The sequence below is a fragment of the Micromys minutus genome (assembly GCF_963924665.1).
Source record: "Micromys minutus genome assembly, chromosome: X".
NCBI lineage: Eukaryota > Metazoa > Chordata > Mammalia > Rodentia > Muridae > Micromys > Micromys minutus.
The window spans coordinates 108,061,652-108,079,674 of record NC_137970.1 but is presented as its reverse complement, the minus strand read 5'-3'; positions in this window follow the sequence as shown (position 1 = coordinate 108,079,674).

Here is an 18,023-nt window from a genome sequence, read left to right as displayed (position 1 = left end):
ACAAGAATTCGATTGAATATTTTCACGGCTGTTCATGAAGGAATATTGTCTGACACTTTCTTTCTTTCTTTGTAGGGTCTCTGTTTGATTTAAGAATTAGAGTAATTTTGGCTTCAAAGAATGAGTTGTGTAGTGTTCCTTCTCTTTCTATTTTATGAAATAGTGTCGACAATATTGGTATCAGTTCTTCTCTGAATGTCTGATAAAATATGGCACTGAAACCTTTGGCTTTTTACCCCCTTGGAATCAGAGTCTTTTGATGAGTTCTTGTTTTTATATAGTGATTATGGGACTGTTGTGATGATTTACTTGATTTAGATTTAAATTTGATCTTTGGTAATATGGAGAATATGAGACATTTTCTCAACATTTTCTGTTTGGTTGAGTATACACTTTTGTTGCAGGATCTGATGATTTGTTTTTACTTTCTTCAGTTTCTATTGTTATATCTTCATTTTCTTTTCTGAGTTTGTTAATTTAGATAGTCTCTGTGTCCTCTAGTTAGTCTGGCTCAGGTTTCATCAATATTTTTTGATTTTATCAAAGACCTAGCTCCTGGTTTTGTTGATTTTTTGTATAGTTTCTTTTTGTTTCTACTTTGTTGATTTCATCTCTGATTTTGAGTGTTTCCTCCTGCCTATTCCTCTTAGATGTATCTTCTTTTTTTTGTTCTATAACTTTTAGTTCTTCTGTCAAGCTGGTTGTGTATGCTCTCTGCAGTTTCTTTTGGAACAAATCCAAGCAATAAGTTTTCTTCTTAATACTGCTTTCATTGCATCCCATAGTTTCAGTTTGGTGAGCTCTCATTTTCATTAAATTTTGAAAATTCTTAAGATTTTTTTTATTTCTTCCTTGAACATGGTATTGTTGTGTAGGGCATTGTTTATGTGTATGTGGTCTTTTTGATTTGTTTTTGTTTTTGAAGAGGAGCCTTCGTCCATGGTTATTTGAAAGGGTGCATGGAATCATGTCAATTTTTTTTTCTTTTTGTTTACTAACTGCAGGTGTATTTGGAGCACAGTTCTTCACCTTGATAGAACTTTTCCTCTGATTAGTCAAAATTGTCCTTCCTTAACAATGTTGGTAACTTTTCTTGAAAATTTATCTTATTTGGTATTAGAATAGCCACTCTAGATTGTTTCTTAGTACCATTTTTCCTTGAAATTTCTTCCTAACCTTTTACTCTGAGGTACTATTTGTGTTTGTTCCTGACAGGAGTTTCTGGTATGCAGCAAAATGTTGGACTCGGATTGTGTGTACATTCTTATAATCTATGTCTCTTTATTGGGGAAATTAATCCAATGATGCTAAGAGATATCAAAGAACCATTATTGGTCCCTGTTATTTTTATTGTTAGAAGTAGAATTATGTTTGTGTGGTTTTCTTCTTTAGGGTTTTCACAAGTGATAGAAAAACACAAGGATTTGGGGGACTCTGAGACTTTTGCAAAAAGCCTCATTTGTATAATGTAAGACACTAAAAGCATAGAAATGGTTAAAGTGTAACTCATAGACTTTCCAGTCATTACTAAGCTCTGAGACTCAGCCTGTGCATGACAAATAAAAACAGTGGCCTAGAATAAATCTCAAAAAAGCCAGAATATACTGACTGATTGCCACCTATCTAGAAAGACCTTCATAGGTTCCTGATGCATGGCATATTCAGTTCATGCTATAATAACACAATTCTGAGAAACAAAACAGGGACACAACTCTTAAAAATTTGGAATGTATAAACAAAGTTCTAAACATGTAAAAGCACCGATTTAGTGGACAGGTTAAGCTATAAAGTCCAAGCTGAGTATACCTCTTTTGCTATACTTTCTTTGTTTTGAATATTTGGTATTTTGACTATTTTATGTCAGAGGGAATTTTATTTAACTGGTCTAATCTATTTAGAGTTTTGTAGATTTCTTGTATGTTCATGGTCATCTCTTCCTTTAGGTTAGTGAATTAGCCTCTAAATTTTGTTCAAGATATTTAGTGACACTTTTATTTGAGAGTCTATATTTTCTTCTACAACTATTATACTTTGGTTGACTCTTCTTATTGTGTCCTGGAATTACTAGATGCATTAAGATAATGCTTTTAGATTTTTGCATTATCTCTGACTGATGTGCCAATGTTTACTGTGGTATCTTTTGCCCCTGAGAAACTCTCTTCCATCTCTTGCATTCCGTTGGTAATGCTTGTGTCTACGTCTTCTAATCTCTTTCTGAGGTTTTTTATCTCCAGGGTTGTTTCTTTTTGTGATTATTTTTTTTCTATTTTTGTTTCTAATTCCTTCACCTGTGTGGTTGTATTTTTCTGTAGCTCTTTAACTGATTTTTCTTTTCCTCTTTAAGGTCTTCTATGTGTTTAATGGTTCTCATGTGTTTCTTCAACTTGTTTACTGGTTCTCATGTAATTTATGTGCCTCTAGAAGACCTTCATCATCCTTATCATGCAGTTTGTTTTTATGTCCAAATCTTGCTTTTCTGGTGTGTTGGGCTGTCTCTTCCTTGTTTCTGTCATTTTCAGGTTGTGTTTGATTCCCTTGCTTAGTTACTAGCACTACACTCTTAACATCTTGTTATCTGTGATGCCAGGTTTTCTTATTGTCTCTGAATTATGTGTGTGTGTGTGTGTGTGTGTGTGTGTGTGTGTGAATGTGAGTGGTCCCTTCAAACTACTCCACATTAGAGAGGTAATCAAAATTTTGAAGCACAAAAAGTATATAGTCCTATTGAACCAACTGATATCAGTACACATTGATTTGTTTTCATTACGTTTTGTATATATCAACTAATCAGTAATATTTATGAGTGACAAATTTATTTTCAAGCATTTTTGTATACTTTTTGCATGTTTGTTTGTCCTGAAGTATATCTATAAGCTCTCTAGACACCAGTACATGTTAGATTGCCTCTAAATAATTGTATTACAATTTTAATGAAAATTATTTTGAATCTGTAAATTGCTTTTGGTAAGATAGTTAATTAACTATGTTAATCCTGCTCAGTCGGGATCATGGTAGATCTTTGCATCTTCTGATATCTTCCCCAGTTTCTTCTTAGACATGAAGTTCCTGTTATATAGGTCTTTGACTTGCTGGGTTAAAGTCATATGAGAATTTTTTTTTAGGATTTTTGGGTATTATAAGAGAATTATCACCTTAAATTCTGTCTTAGCATATCATTTGCACAAATGAGGCCTACTGATTTTTCTTTTATTAATTTTTTGTGCAAGCATCTTGCTGAATGAGTTCATCAGCTGTGGAAGTTTTCTGATAGAACTTGGAGGTCTGCTATTTATACTTTCAAGTCATCTGTGAACAATAATACTGTGCCTACTTTGTTCCAAATTGAATCCCTTAGATATTCTCATGTTGTCTTACTGCCCTTGTTAGAATGTCAAGTTTGTCTTGCCTACATATTGTGCAGAGATAAAGATGGAACAGACAGTGAGGAAACAGCCCTCCAATGATTATCCCAAATAGAGATACATTTCATGGGAGAGAGTCCACACTAGACCATATTAATGATACTTGGCTACTCTTCTATGCTTGCATGTAGGAACCTAGCATTATTGTCTCCTGAGTCTTCATCCAGTAGAGTATAGAAACAGACTGACAAACATTATGTGGAGCCCAGGAAGCATTCTGGAAGTTAAACAGGGGCTATCTCAGTCTCTGTTCATTGATATTGGTAATCTTTTCTTCTTCCTGGCCTCCCTGGTTAGGCCTCAGCAGGAGAGGATATGACTAGACCTGCTGGGAATAGATGATCCAGGGTGGGGTGATACCCAGTGGACTCTGTTTCATTGAGGAGATAAGGAGGTAGTAATTAACATAAGGGTGAGAACCAATACAACAAAATAGCATGTGTTCCATGTTTTAAATGTTTTTCACTATTGCAATAAAAAACACTCACTACCTGAGCTATCATATTTCCTGGGGAGACATAATATTCATAATATTCATGCCTACTAATCTCAGATAAGAATCATATATATATATGTGTGTGTGTGTGTGTGTGTGTGTGTGTGTGTGTATGTGTGTGTGTGAAGAGCTAGAAAGAGAGAGATTGAGAGATAGAGAGACAGAGGGAGGTATGTAGGAAGGGAGGGAGGGAGGGAGGGTTCGAGGTAGGTAGGGAAGGAACTGGAGAGAGAGAGAACTAAATTCCAACTTGGTGAATCAGTAGGTTTTATGGAGGTTATTTTCACAAAAACAGATGAGGTGTTACAGGGGCAAAAATTACACAAAAGCAGCTTTATCTCCAATGTCCACCTCATCATTGGTGACAAGTCACTAGAGGTAGAAACCTGAAGAAAATTGACAGCACAACAATTGTATAGTGCCTTTTTCAAGTGACTAAGCTAATATAAACCTCTCCCAGGCATGGAGGTTTGAGCTGCAAAGGAAGAGTGGCATAATGGATATAATGAGTGGTTTGTGCTTATTCAGGGTCTTCTTGGATGTATTATTAGTCGTTTCCCTTCCTACCTAATATTCCTGAAGATTACTGAATGATGGAATGTTTTAGTCTCAGAGGAAACCACTGACCTTGGCAGCTCAAAACCATTATGTCTTACTCTCTTGGTTGTATCAGAATTATACCATAGTATCTGAATTTATATTACTTCATTTTAATTTTCTTATGTTCAAACTGTAAGTAATGATTCTACCTGTTGTGAAAGCCCCTTACATATTTATTGGCCTAGTAAATGAATATGTTCCCTTCAACTTGTGTTTCATTTATAAATTTATAAAGCAGTTTATAAAAAGTGAGTGTAAATCTTGTTAGAACAAATTTTATACAAGATAGTTCATAACACTTGAGCATCTAAAATAATAGACCCAGAAGTTAAACCAAGATTTTGGTATAGTACCATATCCTAACATATGCTCTACAACTCTATTAGGAACTAGAGACATTGCTGTGATGATGTCAAAATGGGGACTGATTGTTCTATAAAGTAATATCATGAAAATTTATTCCTGTGACTGATGGATACCATAGAGGAGCAAAAGAAGTGGCCAAAATATAGTGCAAAGATCATATTGACAACCTAACGTATGTCCAAGAAAATTTGAGAAAAATAAGAACTGTCATTATTCTAAATTTTTACATCTCTAGAAATCCAACATCATGATATATGTATAAGAGGAGTAGACACTAATGTGTATGAATGAGACAGAATTTGTGGACAGTAGTGACTAGGGTTGAAATAAGAAGAGTTGAGAGGGGAATATGTGCAAGAAGTCTATTGTAAAAAAGAGTTACTTTATATTCAAGGACTTGCAGATTGTGTTACTGTTAAAACCATCTTTTCTAGAAAGGCTGGATCATTACAAAGACAAACCTAGGTGCACAACAAATATTGATTAGAAAGGCCAATAAATCACACAATTTTATAGTATCAAAAAAAGTCAAAGAGTTTAAAAACTAGTGTTTTTAGTCATTTTATTTGAGAGGCAATTCATAAAAACAAGTTTGAGGGAGGAGGAAAGGGGAGTAAAGGGGAGGATATAAGGTTAGAAATGTAAATGTTCAGAATATCCAATAAAATTTTAAAAATGTCAAACATAACAACTATTTTTTCTTAAAAAATTTTATTAAATTGCAAAGCAGAACTTGAACACAAATTTAAATATCAGTAACAAGGTCACAAAACAGTTGCAAAATGTCTGTAATGGGAGGATTATATATCCTTATAACTAAGTCACCCATTCATGCCTACATTAGTACATTAGATAAATCTTCAAGTCAGCAGCCCATCGAAGAGCTAGCAGTTCCATTATTGGATCTTTCCTGTTACAAAAACTTGCTAATATTTTGGGTATCAGATCTTTATCATATGGAAACTACAAACTAACCTTTTAAAATTTGTTAAAGAATGATTAAAATACTGTAACTAATTTGGTTTCAAAAACTCTGGGTATACAACTGAGATAAAACACTAAGATTTATACTTATCGCATTGACAAAACTCTTTTATATTTACGATTTTGGTATTAATATACTCTCAATTAAATTTCCAAAATCCATCTCATCATACAAATAAACATTGAGACCAACCTTTCACTGGTCTCATAATCCACTCACATTAGACTAAATTCACTTTTATTCATGTCCCAAATTTGCACCTGTGGGGCAGATATAGCACACATTTATAGGGAAAATATAGGGAGTTGGTTATTCTTTTTTATCCAGTTTTCATTCCTATTTCTATCTTTCTTCAAGTCTTTTTTTCTTTTCCTTTTTTTCTACTTCTCACACACCAGCATCTCTATCTTTACAACACCAAATGGATTATTTCATGTAATAGAGAGATTTTGTTTAAGATTTACTCCATTTATAATTTATTTTTTAAATAAACACAGATAGAAGAACAAATGTTAGAATTTTTACATAAATGTATAAGAATACATTTTAGTAAGTGCTTTGCATTTTTTTTAAGGTTTGATATTCTGCATTAATGTCCTAATAGTTACAATGAGCAAAAAGTACATGTAAATCAGGATGTAACCCAGAAGTAGTCAAAGTTTTCTTGGTGTGTGAGGATTGAGTATAATGTTTTATTTTTTTTTTTTTTCTTGAATTTCACAGTCTGAGTTTTTTCTGGGGTAGGCTGAGCTTTCTGGCGTTAGTATCCCATTATCAATGACTGCATATTATGTCTGTTCTTTTGTGACTGGGTTATCTCACTCAGGATGCTATTCTCTAGATGCAACCATTTTCTTAAGAATTTGGTTAAGTCATTGTTTCTGATAGCTGAGTAGTACTTCATTGATTAAATGTACCACAATTTTTGTATCCATTCATCTACTGAAGGGCATCTGGGTTCTTTCCAGCTTCTCGCTAACATAAATAGTGCTGCTATGAACATTGTGGTGCATGCATCTTTGTTGTATATTGGAGTGTCTCTGGGGTATATGCCCAGAAGTGGAATAGCTGGATTTTCAGGTAGTACCATGTCCAGTTTTCTGAGGAATCGCCTGTCTCATTTCCAGAGTTGTTTTATCAGTTTACAACCCCACCAACAGTGGAAAAGTGTTCCTCTTTCTGCACAGACTCTCCTGCATCTGTTGTCATCTGACTTTTGGATCTTGGCCAATCTGACTGGTTTGATGTGGAATCACAGGGTTGTTATGATTTGCATTTGCCTGATGGCTATGGATGTCCAGCACTTCCTAGATGTTTCTCAGTTATTGGATTTTCCTCAATTGAAAACATTTTGTTTAGCTCTGTACTACATGTTTAATAGGGTTGTTGAATTTACTGGTGTCTAGCTTTTTCTGTTCTTTTTATACCTTGGATATTAGGCCTCTATCTGATGTGGAGTTGGTTATGATCTTTTCCCATTCTGTTGACTGCAGTTTTGTTTTCTTGACACTGTCCTAAGCCTTACAGAAACTTGCAATCTCATTAAGTTTTATTTGTTTATCTTTGACCTAAGAGCAGGGGCCATTGTTGTTTTGTTCAGAAAATTATTTTCCTATGCCTAAGTATTCTAAGTTTTTCCCTATTTTCTCATCTAATAGTTTCAGTGTATCTGGTTTAATGTGGATATATTTGATCCACTTACACTTAAGCTTTGTACAAAGAGATAAGAAAGGGTCTATTTTCATTCTTCTGCATGCTGAGTGCCAGTTGGACGAATACCATTTGTTGAATAGGCTGTCATTTTTCCATTGAATATTTACAGGTCCTTGGCCAAAATTCAGGTGACCCTCTATATGGGGCCTCATTACGGGGTCTTCTATTCTATTCCATTGATCCATGTGCCTATTTCTGTACCAGTCCCACACAGTTTTCATCAGAATTGCCTTGTACTATAGCTTGAGGTCAGGGATAGAGATTCTCGCAGATGTTTACTTGTTTTTGAGGATGGATTTAGCTTTTCTAAGTCTTTTGTTATTCCAGGTGAAATCAAACATTTCTCTTTCCATTTCAATGAAGAACTACATTAGAATTTTGATGGGGATATCATTGAATCTGTAGATTGCTTTGGGTAAGATGGTCATTTTTAGAATGTTGATCCTTCCATTCCATGAGCATGGGAGATCTTTCCATTTTCTGAGGCTTTCCTTGATATCCTTCTTTAGAGGTTTGGAGTTCTTGTCATACAGGTCCTTCACTTACTTAGTTGGAGGCACACCAAGGTATTTCATCATTTTTGTGACTATTGTAGAGGATATCTTTTTCCTAATTTCTTTCTCCACATGATTGTCCTTTGAATACAGGAAGGCTACTGATTTGTTTGAAGTAATTTAATATTCAGCCACTTTGCTGAATGTTTATCAGCCATAGTAGTTCTCTGGTGGAATTTGTGGGATCACTTACATAAACTATCATTTCATCTGCAAAAAGTTTTTACCTTCCGAATGTGACAGTTTACATTTCACAGAAAACCCTTCATTATTTATAGCTTCAATGTATCTTCAGTTGATTAAAATGATATCAGCAATCCTCTCTTATTAGTACAATTCTCAAATGGCAAGCAATAGATAAGAAAGTGTCATAGTTTGGTATAGTGTCAATACTTAGAGTCAGGTTACTCTGTCGGAGATAACTCTGTAGTTCTTCTCCTGATGAAGATGGGAAGGCAGAGGCAGATGTAGAGGCAAAAGTGGGTGCACAAGGTACAGAAGCTCTGCATTCAGTACATGATTTTTGTCCCTTTTTCACAACATGGTTATTTTCATGTACATTTAACTATTTAGGCTTTTGATAAAACACAGAGCTACACAATATGTGTGTGTGTGTGTGTGTATATATATATATATATATATATATATATATATATATATATATATATATATATATATATATATATATGTAATAAATTGGCTAAAGATTTTTCTTAAATTTTCAAAAATATCTGTAATTTTATTATAAAGTCTCTTCATGTGCACATCTCCATAAACTAATATATACATAGAACATTAGTTCAGAGATGCTCCTGTAAAGCTTTAGTATTACCTAGATCTGACATTGTCTTTATAATTACTCAGCGAAGCAAACAAAGATACTCTAACTTTTGGATCATATCCAAGATTATGTAGAAAGAACAGAAGCAGCAATCCATAGAAGACAGTGAGGTGAGCCCTTTACTATCTTTTGCTTTTCGTTTTAGATGTTTGAAAAACTCTGGAAGCAGACATGAGGTTATCTGTATATTGTCCAAGAACTTGATTTTCTGATTTTAGCTTCAGGTTTACTTCCTCAACTGCATCTACTCTTGCAGAAAGATTTTCAAGTTTGTGTTGTAGTTCAAACTCTTGATTGAGAAGTGGAGTCTTTCTTCCAGTTCCACCTGATTTTCAGCATAAACTGTGTCCATATCAGCATTCATCATCTTGGGAACATACATTGAGCTCTTGAAAACAAACTCCTTAGTGATGGGTCTTGCATCTGCAGCACATGGAGGAGGTGGGATAGGTAGCCAACTTACATTATATTAAAGAGGAAAACTTCAGTATACAGTGTATGGAACTTAGATTTAAAAATCTGGTATTGAAAAGGGATCAGTTGAGATTTCCCTATGCAAATAAATAGATGTGAGGATCACATGGTCCACTTTCAAATTCTAAATGTTAGTTTGTTTGTTCATTTGTTTGTAATCTTCAGGCAACAGTAAAATCTACTTGTTGACAGAGGTGTCCATAGAAACAATAAATCAATTTCAGAGAAGATATTTTTTGAACAGTCAGTTTGTACTGGTGAATGATGCTTGGGAGTGAGACTTCAGATGCTGCTTGAGGTAACAGGTTCTGGAATAGCTTTTGTTGCAGAGGGGACAAGCATGGGGCCTCTCACCACTGTGCTTTTTTATGTGTCTCTTTAGATCTGTTGAACGGTAGAATGTCCATTTGCAGCCAGGCACATTGCACTCATAACTCCTCTTTCCAGTGTGTTTCTTCATGTGGTCTTTGAGGTGGTGAGCCTTTGTGTAAGATTTCCCACAATCTGGGTAGGAACATGAGTAGTGCTTCAAAGGTTGAGGGTTGATTGGAGAGACAGGGCTCAGTGTCTGCAGGTCTGCGTTCAACTCTGGACCCTTTCCTTGAACCAAATCAGAAGCTGAAGAGCTTGCCTGGGGTTGTCTTATAACAGAAGGGTAACTTGAAGGATTTGAGGATTCACCTACATATGGGGCTGGGTTACTAAGTAATGTCACATGATGATCAAGGCTTTGCACAACATTGGGTGTTCCATTGCTACTTGGGTAGACATTAGGTTCAAGAGAGGTTCTCAAATGATCCAAGGAGAATGACTCTTCAGAACTTGGAATTCTCTCTGGATGCCAAGCTAAGTGTTCTTGTATAGGACATGAAGTCACCTGAGGATCAAGTTTTTCTTCCACATCAGGTGTTCCATTCACACTTGGGGAAGCATCAGAATCAAGAAAGGCCATTATGTCATCCAAGAAGAAAGACTCTTCAGAAAGGGGACTTGTCTCTGGGTGCCAAGCCAGGTTGACTTGGTTAGTAAGTGAAGTCACTTGAGGATCAAGGCTTTCTTCAACTTTGGATGTTCCATGCAAACTTCGGGAAGCATCAGAATCAAGAAAGGCAATTATGTCATCCAAAAAGAAAGACTCTTCAGAACTGGGACTTGCCTCTGGGTGACAATCTAGGTTGGCTGGGTTACTAAGTGAGGTCACCTGAGGAACAAGGTTTTCTTCAACATTGGGGGATCCATTCAAACTTGAGGAAGCATCAGAATCAGGAAAGGCTATTATCTCATCCAAGAAAAAAGACTCTTCAGAACTGGGACTTGTCTCTGGATGACAAGCTTGTTTTTCTGGGTTACTAAGTGAAGTCACCTGAGCATTTTGGCTTTCTTCAATACTGGTAGCTCCATTCAGATTTAGGGAAGCATTAGAATCAGGAAAGGCTATTATCTCATCCAAGGAGAATGTCTCTTCAGGACTGGGACTTGTCTCTGGGTGACAAGCTAGGTGGTCTTCCTTACTAAGTGAAGTCACCTGAGGATCAATGCTTTTTTCAACATTAGGTTTTCCATTCAAACTTGGATGGATATTTGGATTCACAGAAGTTCTCATTTGATCCAAGGAATATAACTCTTTAGAACTGGGACTTGTCTCTGGATCCCAAGCTATGTGGTCTTGATTACAAAATGAATTCACCTGAGGATCCAGCCTTTTTTCAACATTTGGTGTTCCATTCAGACATGGGTAGACATTTGGATCAGAGGACCTCATCTGATGCAAGTAGCATGACACTTTAGAACTGGGATAATTCTGTGGATGCCAAGTCATATTTTCTTCTGCATTGGATGTTGCCCCCTTAGACACATGAAAATTTGGGCCAAAACTGGTGTTTGTCATCTGAAAACCATAGAAAGTCTGGCCACCAATTGGATTTGTCACCCAGTGACTGACCATCAAATTCTGATCACATCTGTGTCCTGATAACTGATACCCAAAGAGAAAGTGCTCACCACAGACCAGGTTATCCTGACCTCTGTAGACATTCTGACCACGGAAGGATGACTTCTGGTAGTAGAGCTTCATGTGGTCATGGTTATCTCTCACCGGAGGCTCATAAAAAGCCTGATATTCATTAGAAGGTATCATCAGATCTGCATTGAATCTATTATTAGGTACTAAATCCCTCTGCTGATACCTAAAAGAACTCTGTTCAGAAAAATAGTCCAGGGAGCGATCTACATTTGAATTCTGGTCTGCATGGCTTCCAGAAGGAGCGGCATGATGATTACCAAAGGGAATCCTCTCACTGTCATTCAAGGCTGTATTTTGGATCACAAGAGTCTTGTCAAAGTTGACTGTCCTCATCCAGTGTCCTTCAATGTAGAGAGATTCCCTAGCTTCAAGGACAGCTTTATTCTGGGCATGAGGATGGCATATCTTTGGTGTGTTGTTGAGCTCCTTAAGCTGAGTGTCTTCCGGGAATTTTTTCTGCTGAAGAGACACAGCTATCTGATTCACAGAGGAAGTCTCACTTGGCTCTCCAGTTTTTCCTGGGTGTGCTGTCGAGTTCAGAGTACAGGTTATCTCAGGTGTGCTAGAGTATGCTGATGCCATCACTGTTGGTTTCCAGGCAAGCATCTCTGAGCTCTGACCTGAGACAGGCTGGCTGGACTCCACAGGGAAAGGCTGGGGATTACACCTCCCTGGCTGGAATGCACCTGTGGATTCTTCCATGTCTATGCAGGCTTCACAAATGGCTTGGGGACTCTTCAAGTTCCTGCACTGCTGGGAGAAAAATCAACATCTGGCTAAATTAGGTATTCAGTGGTAGAGATTAAAGTTCTTGAGAATACTCAAACTCGGCTGACAGGCAGAACTTAAATGGTAGACACAAGAAGGCATAAAATGTTCTCTGGAGATCAGGGATTCACAAATTTAAGGGCTCTGATGAAGGTGGGATGGGCAAACAAAAGCTTCATTACTCTGGGATCTCCTTTTATAAAGCTAGGCCTGATATGTTCAGTACTTCTGAGTCTATGATTTCATAAGACTTATGTTTCCACATGTAGGCCCACATACTTAGAAGACATGTTTAAATATCTCACCCCAGGCTCTTAGAGTTTAGAAGATGCTCTCATTAAGTAAACTCTTAGGAACTGTGTATGTTTAGCTTGCCTCTGATTTACTTTATAAACAATATACAGTTACATGGTTGCATTCATCAACTTTAGAAGAGAAGTGGAACAGGATTTGTTGGTGGGACTGTTGGGTTTTTACAGGAGCAGTAGGTCATGTGGGGTTTGTTTTGAATGAAGAGGGTGAATGAAAAAAAACTTGTGGGCTGATGAAACCTCTTGCTGTGTAGACTTATAGAGTACAAGAGGTTAATCTTTGTAATGGTGGATACAGAATCTGGTGTGATTATTTTTTTGCAATGCTACAATCTGTTGTGTCCTTTTGGTATGGGATCCCATCCATTTTCTCAAATATTATAGATAAATGCTAAGAGAGGGTTTCACTCTCAGCACACTGACAATAGGACCCAGTTACCTAGAATTGTGTCCACATAGTTCATGGATCCTGGATAGATCCTGATGGTGGTAAAGGTTGATGAAATGAGACAAAAATCTTATTTTAAATTTAAAAAGCAAATAGTGAAAACCAATGTTTAAGAAAGGAAGATGGAATGAAAGACAGAAAAAAACAAGAAAAGAAATAATACAAATGGAGAAATCACATCATCATCATGAGACACAACATGTAGTATTGGAACAAAAGTGAAGTTGTTTGGATGGATAGTTGCACTCTTAAAATTGATAAAAAAAACTGTAAGATAGGAGATTAAAATTGCTTGCACCTTTTCACCAATTGGAAACCACTTGAAAAAAATACACTCTGGATTTGTGAAGGCATCATTCCGTAGGCATCACTTATTAAAACACATACAAGGTGTCCAGATCAATATCCAGCCTCTCTTCTATCCCAGAGAAGTGGAAAATCATTCCTCCCATGATGATTTACAGGAAGTTACAGGACAACTCATTTTTACAGAAGACATTTATACTTCAATCTGGTCTCATAATATTTATCTTTAGTCTCTAAACCTTGATTGCAGAAATTAAAAATACTTGTTATAATATAGGCCAAGGATTCTCTTTTTTTGTATTGCCATAACGCATAGCTGCAGGCTACTTCCTAATTAATACCATACCACATAACATATTCAGTTTTTAAATAATTTATATTTTGATATTTATGATTTTCAACTAACAACATCTACAACAACAACAATTAGAATACTATGGTAAGACAATAAAATCAGTCACAACAATCCTAACTATCTCTTAAGATCAATGCCCTTGCCATTCAGCTTCATAAGGAAGAATTTTTAGAAAACAAAGTGGAAAAGAGCTTAAAATATGTAGGCACAAGGGAAAGTTTCCTCAACAGAAAACAAATAGATTATACTCTAAGATCAAGAATCAACAATTGGGACCTCATAAAATTGGAAATTTTCTGGAGGCTAAGCATATTATCAAGAAGACAAAATGTCCAACAACAGATTGAGGAAGGATGTTTGATACTCCTGCAACTGATGGAGGGCCAATATACAACATATACAAAGAGCTCAGGAAGTTAGACTCCAGGGAATCAAATATTTATATATAAACTGGTATACAGAGCCCAACAAAGAATTCTCAGCTGAGAAATTCCAAATAGCTATGAAGCACCCAAAGAAATTATAAATATGGTAGTTATCAGGTAAATGTAAATCTAAACAACCATGAGAATACACCTTATTTTAATTAGAATGGCTAAGGTCAAAAATCAGGTGACAGAAGATGCTGGCAAGAATGTGGAGAGAAAAGAAAACTTCTTGAGTGTTGGTGGGATTGTAAGCTGGTACAACCACTCTGTAAAACAGTCTGGTGGTTTCAGAAAATTGAACATAGTGCTACCTGAAAACCCAGCTATTCCACTCCTTGACATATAGCCCAAAGCTGTTCCAACATATGACAAGCACACATGCTCCACCATGTTCTAGCAGCCTTATTTATGATAGCCAGAAGCTTGAAATAACCCAGATGTTTAAAAAACAAATAATGTGTAAAGAATGAATGGTACATTTATAAACTAGAAACAATGACTTTATGAAACACCTAGGCAAACATATGGGGCGAGATAATATCGTGAGTACCCCACTCACAAAAACACACACATGGAATGCACTCACTGTGAAGAAAATACTAGCCACAGAAAACTTTGAGTACCCCAGCAAAAATTGACAGACCTTATGATGTGCAAAGAAGAAGGAAGGCCAAAATGCAAAACCTCAGTCCTGTTTAGTAGAAAGAACAAAACACTTTAGATAGGAAATACAAGGTAAAATAGAGGAATAGGCAATAGAGAAAAATCATTCAGAGACTTCTTTAAATGGGGAACCACGCAATATGAAGCCACCAATCCCTAGCTCTATTGCTGATGCACAAAGTGCTTAGAAGCAAGAAACATATAGAGATGCCTACTCTGGGTCTCTGCCAGAGTTAAATGCATACAGCTGAGCATGTTAGCATCTAACCATCAGAGTGAACTTGGGGACCCCAATGAAGGTGCTAAAGAAAAGCCTGAAGGAGCTGAAAGGGGTTGCAACTGCATGGGAAAACAATGTGATCAACCAACTAAACCATACACAACCCCCAGGTACTATAACACTGATCATTGAGAACACATTGAGAAAACTATGGTTACAGTTGCATATGTAGCTGAACCTAGCAGTGTCTGGCATTAATTTGAGAAGAGGTCTTTGGTCAAGAGAGAACATGTTTCCCCAATATAGGGAAATGCCAAAACACTGGGGTTCAGAGGGTTGGACGGGAGCAAGGTGGAGGAAGAGCATACCATTATAAATATCAAAACAAAGAGTATGTAATAAGAAAGGAAAAGAAGAACCAATAAGAAAGAAGAATTCCCATGTCGGGTCAGGGTCTGGTCATTGGCACTTTGCTACATGTTCCAGTCATCCACCTCTGTTCTGAGCAAATAGTGACATATCTTTGAAAACCATCCCTTAGTCAGACTATTAGACTCCAAAAGAAACTGACTTTCTCAGATCAAAAAATTGCCCTCTCTCACCAGTTGTCATCTCCAACTCTAAATGTACTGCCCACAGGTGTGGCAGATCAACTCCACAAGGAACAGTATTTTAAAATGTTGTTTCGACACCTGGCTTCACAATTTTTTTCTCCTATACTGCTCAAGCATTGTGCTAATCATTGTTGACATAGCCTTGTGTAGCCCCTTCCACCTTCCCTGGGAATGATAGGACTCACAGGAATATGTTCTTAAGCATTCCAAGGCCAAGGCAAGGGGTGGCTCCCACCCTGTCTCTTAAGATACAACAGAAATACCGTAAAAACTCTAATTATGGGGCTTATAATTCCATTCCAAACAATTAAAAGAAAGTCCCAAATAAACTGTATATGGATTTTTTATGAAATTCTAAATTTATGCCTATAGCATAATTTAAGCTTGTGATCATTAAATAAATTTATGAAACCACAATAAAATTCACAGACCGTATGGAGATGAAGAAGGAATTATGGAAGCTTCATTCTAACTTAGAAGAAGGAACTTAGAAGACCTACTTAGAAGTAAGGACAGAGCCTTTCTGAAACCAACACAGATGCTTAGAGCCAGCCATCAGACTGAGTACTGGGACCCCATTGGAGGAGTTATGGAATGTCCTAAAAGAGTTGAAGAAGTTTGCAACCCCATTGTAAGAACAATAATACCAACCAGCCTGACTGTCCAGAGCTCAAAGGGAATAAACCACCCACCAAAGAGCAAATATGGAGGAAGAAACCAAGGTTCCTGCTGCATGTAGCAGAACATGACCTTACTATTGATTTAAGGGGAAACCCTTGATCCAGTATAGACTCGATGACCATGTGTAGGGAAACCTTAGGGTGGTGCGGTAGAACTATCATAGAAACAACTTGATGTTGATGGAATGAAGGTTTGTGTAGAGGAAACCAGGAAAGAACATATAGATGAAAGTTAAATGAATAAAATATCCCATAAAATAAAATGATGAAATTAATTTTTCTCTATATGTATGTCAAAAAAAAATTTTTGGATGTACTTACGGTTCGAAGTCCTGTACACTCACAATGGCAAGCTGAGGATAAAAAGTCTAAAAGAATGGTAGTTTTGAGTATTGGAACACAGATTGGTACAGCTGGTCTAATCTAGAGGCTGGAAACTGGAACAGCTGGAGCCAGTACCAGTGTAGGGACAAACTTGTGAACAAGCTGAGGACAAGCTGACAAATAGGCACTCCTTCATGCATCCATGGACTTATATAGGCCTCCAGCGGAAGGTGTATCCTGGATTAAAGTATGTCTTCCTGTCACGTGTTCTTGGTCACCAACCAATTAACAAATTTCAACCAGTCACTATCTCACACGTGTGTCCATCTTGTGTAGATCTTTTGGCTTTCTAGGTATTTTCAAGTGGACAAAAAGGGGAAACTTGTTGGAAATCACAACCTTGTCCTCAGAAAAATGTGGTTTTCGTGTCCTAAAACACATTAAAAAGAGGGGACAACATAGTGTATCATGATTTCGTTTCAGGAGATATTTACAGATGGATGAATACCTAAGTTTGACCAAGTGGACTTGCAAATGATCTCTTTCTTTTACTTACCTCCTGCATTTGCCAGGCTTCTCTAGAGGACCAACACTTTCACAGTGAATCTTTCTATATATGTTAGTCGACAGAGATTTAGTATGAAGGTTTACAGGTTGAGATAGCTCAGCAACCCGTATCAAACAGAGCCTAGCTCCAATCACTAGACTACTCCAAATATGATGAGTGTTTCAAGGTTTTTTATAAAAACAAGACCAGCAGTTCTGGATTATTTCCTCAACAAACCTGGTTAAAAAGTCAGTGTTTGCCTCAAAACTGTCAATGCAGAGGGAAGCAGATATTAAGTTTATGATATGACTCACAGCATCACCCAATTATGTTAAAGGCCACAGTAGTATTCCAAGTAGATGTTTGTACCCATCCATTCTAATCGATGCTTTCTATAAAACATTGTTCCAGTAGATATTTGGGGTTGCCCTACAATACAAACTATCCTGCCTTACAATTGTAAATGTGGTCATGAGATAGTTGAATAAGGACCTAGCTGTGAGTTGCATCATATCAATCCTGTCTGGTTTTCGGGAGATCACAAATATTTCCCTGGCACTATAGCTTCTTGAGTTCTCTTTGTACCATTGATACTAGGTCCAAATGGTAGTATGTGCCCTTTATCCCAACTCTCAGAAGACAAATTGGTAGATTTCTAAGTTCTAGGTCAGCCTGGGAATGAGCCAGTTCTACTTTAAAAAAAATATGATTTGGTCGAGGAATGATGACACATGCCTTAAATCCCAGAACTCTGTAATTGATCATTCAGATCCTTCAGTTGAAAATTACACAGAAAAGGCCAAGACAGCTAATACTAAACAGGGAATGACTTAATAGAATAAGGGAGACAAGTACCAGGCCCAGGAAGCAGAATCATTTGGGAGC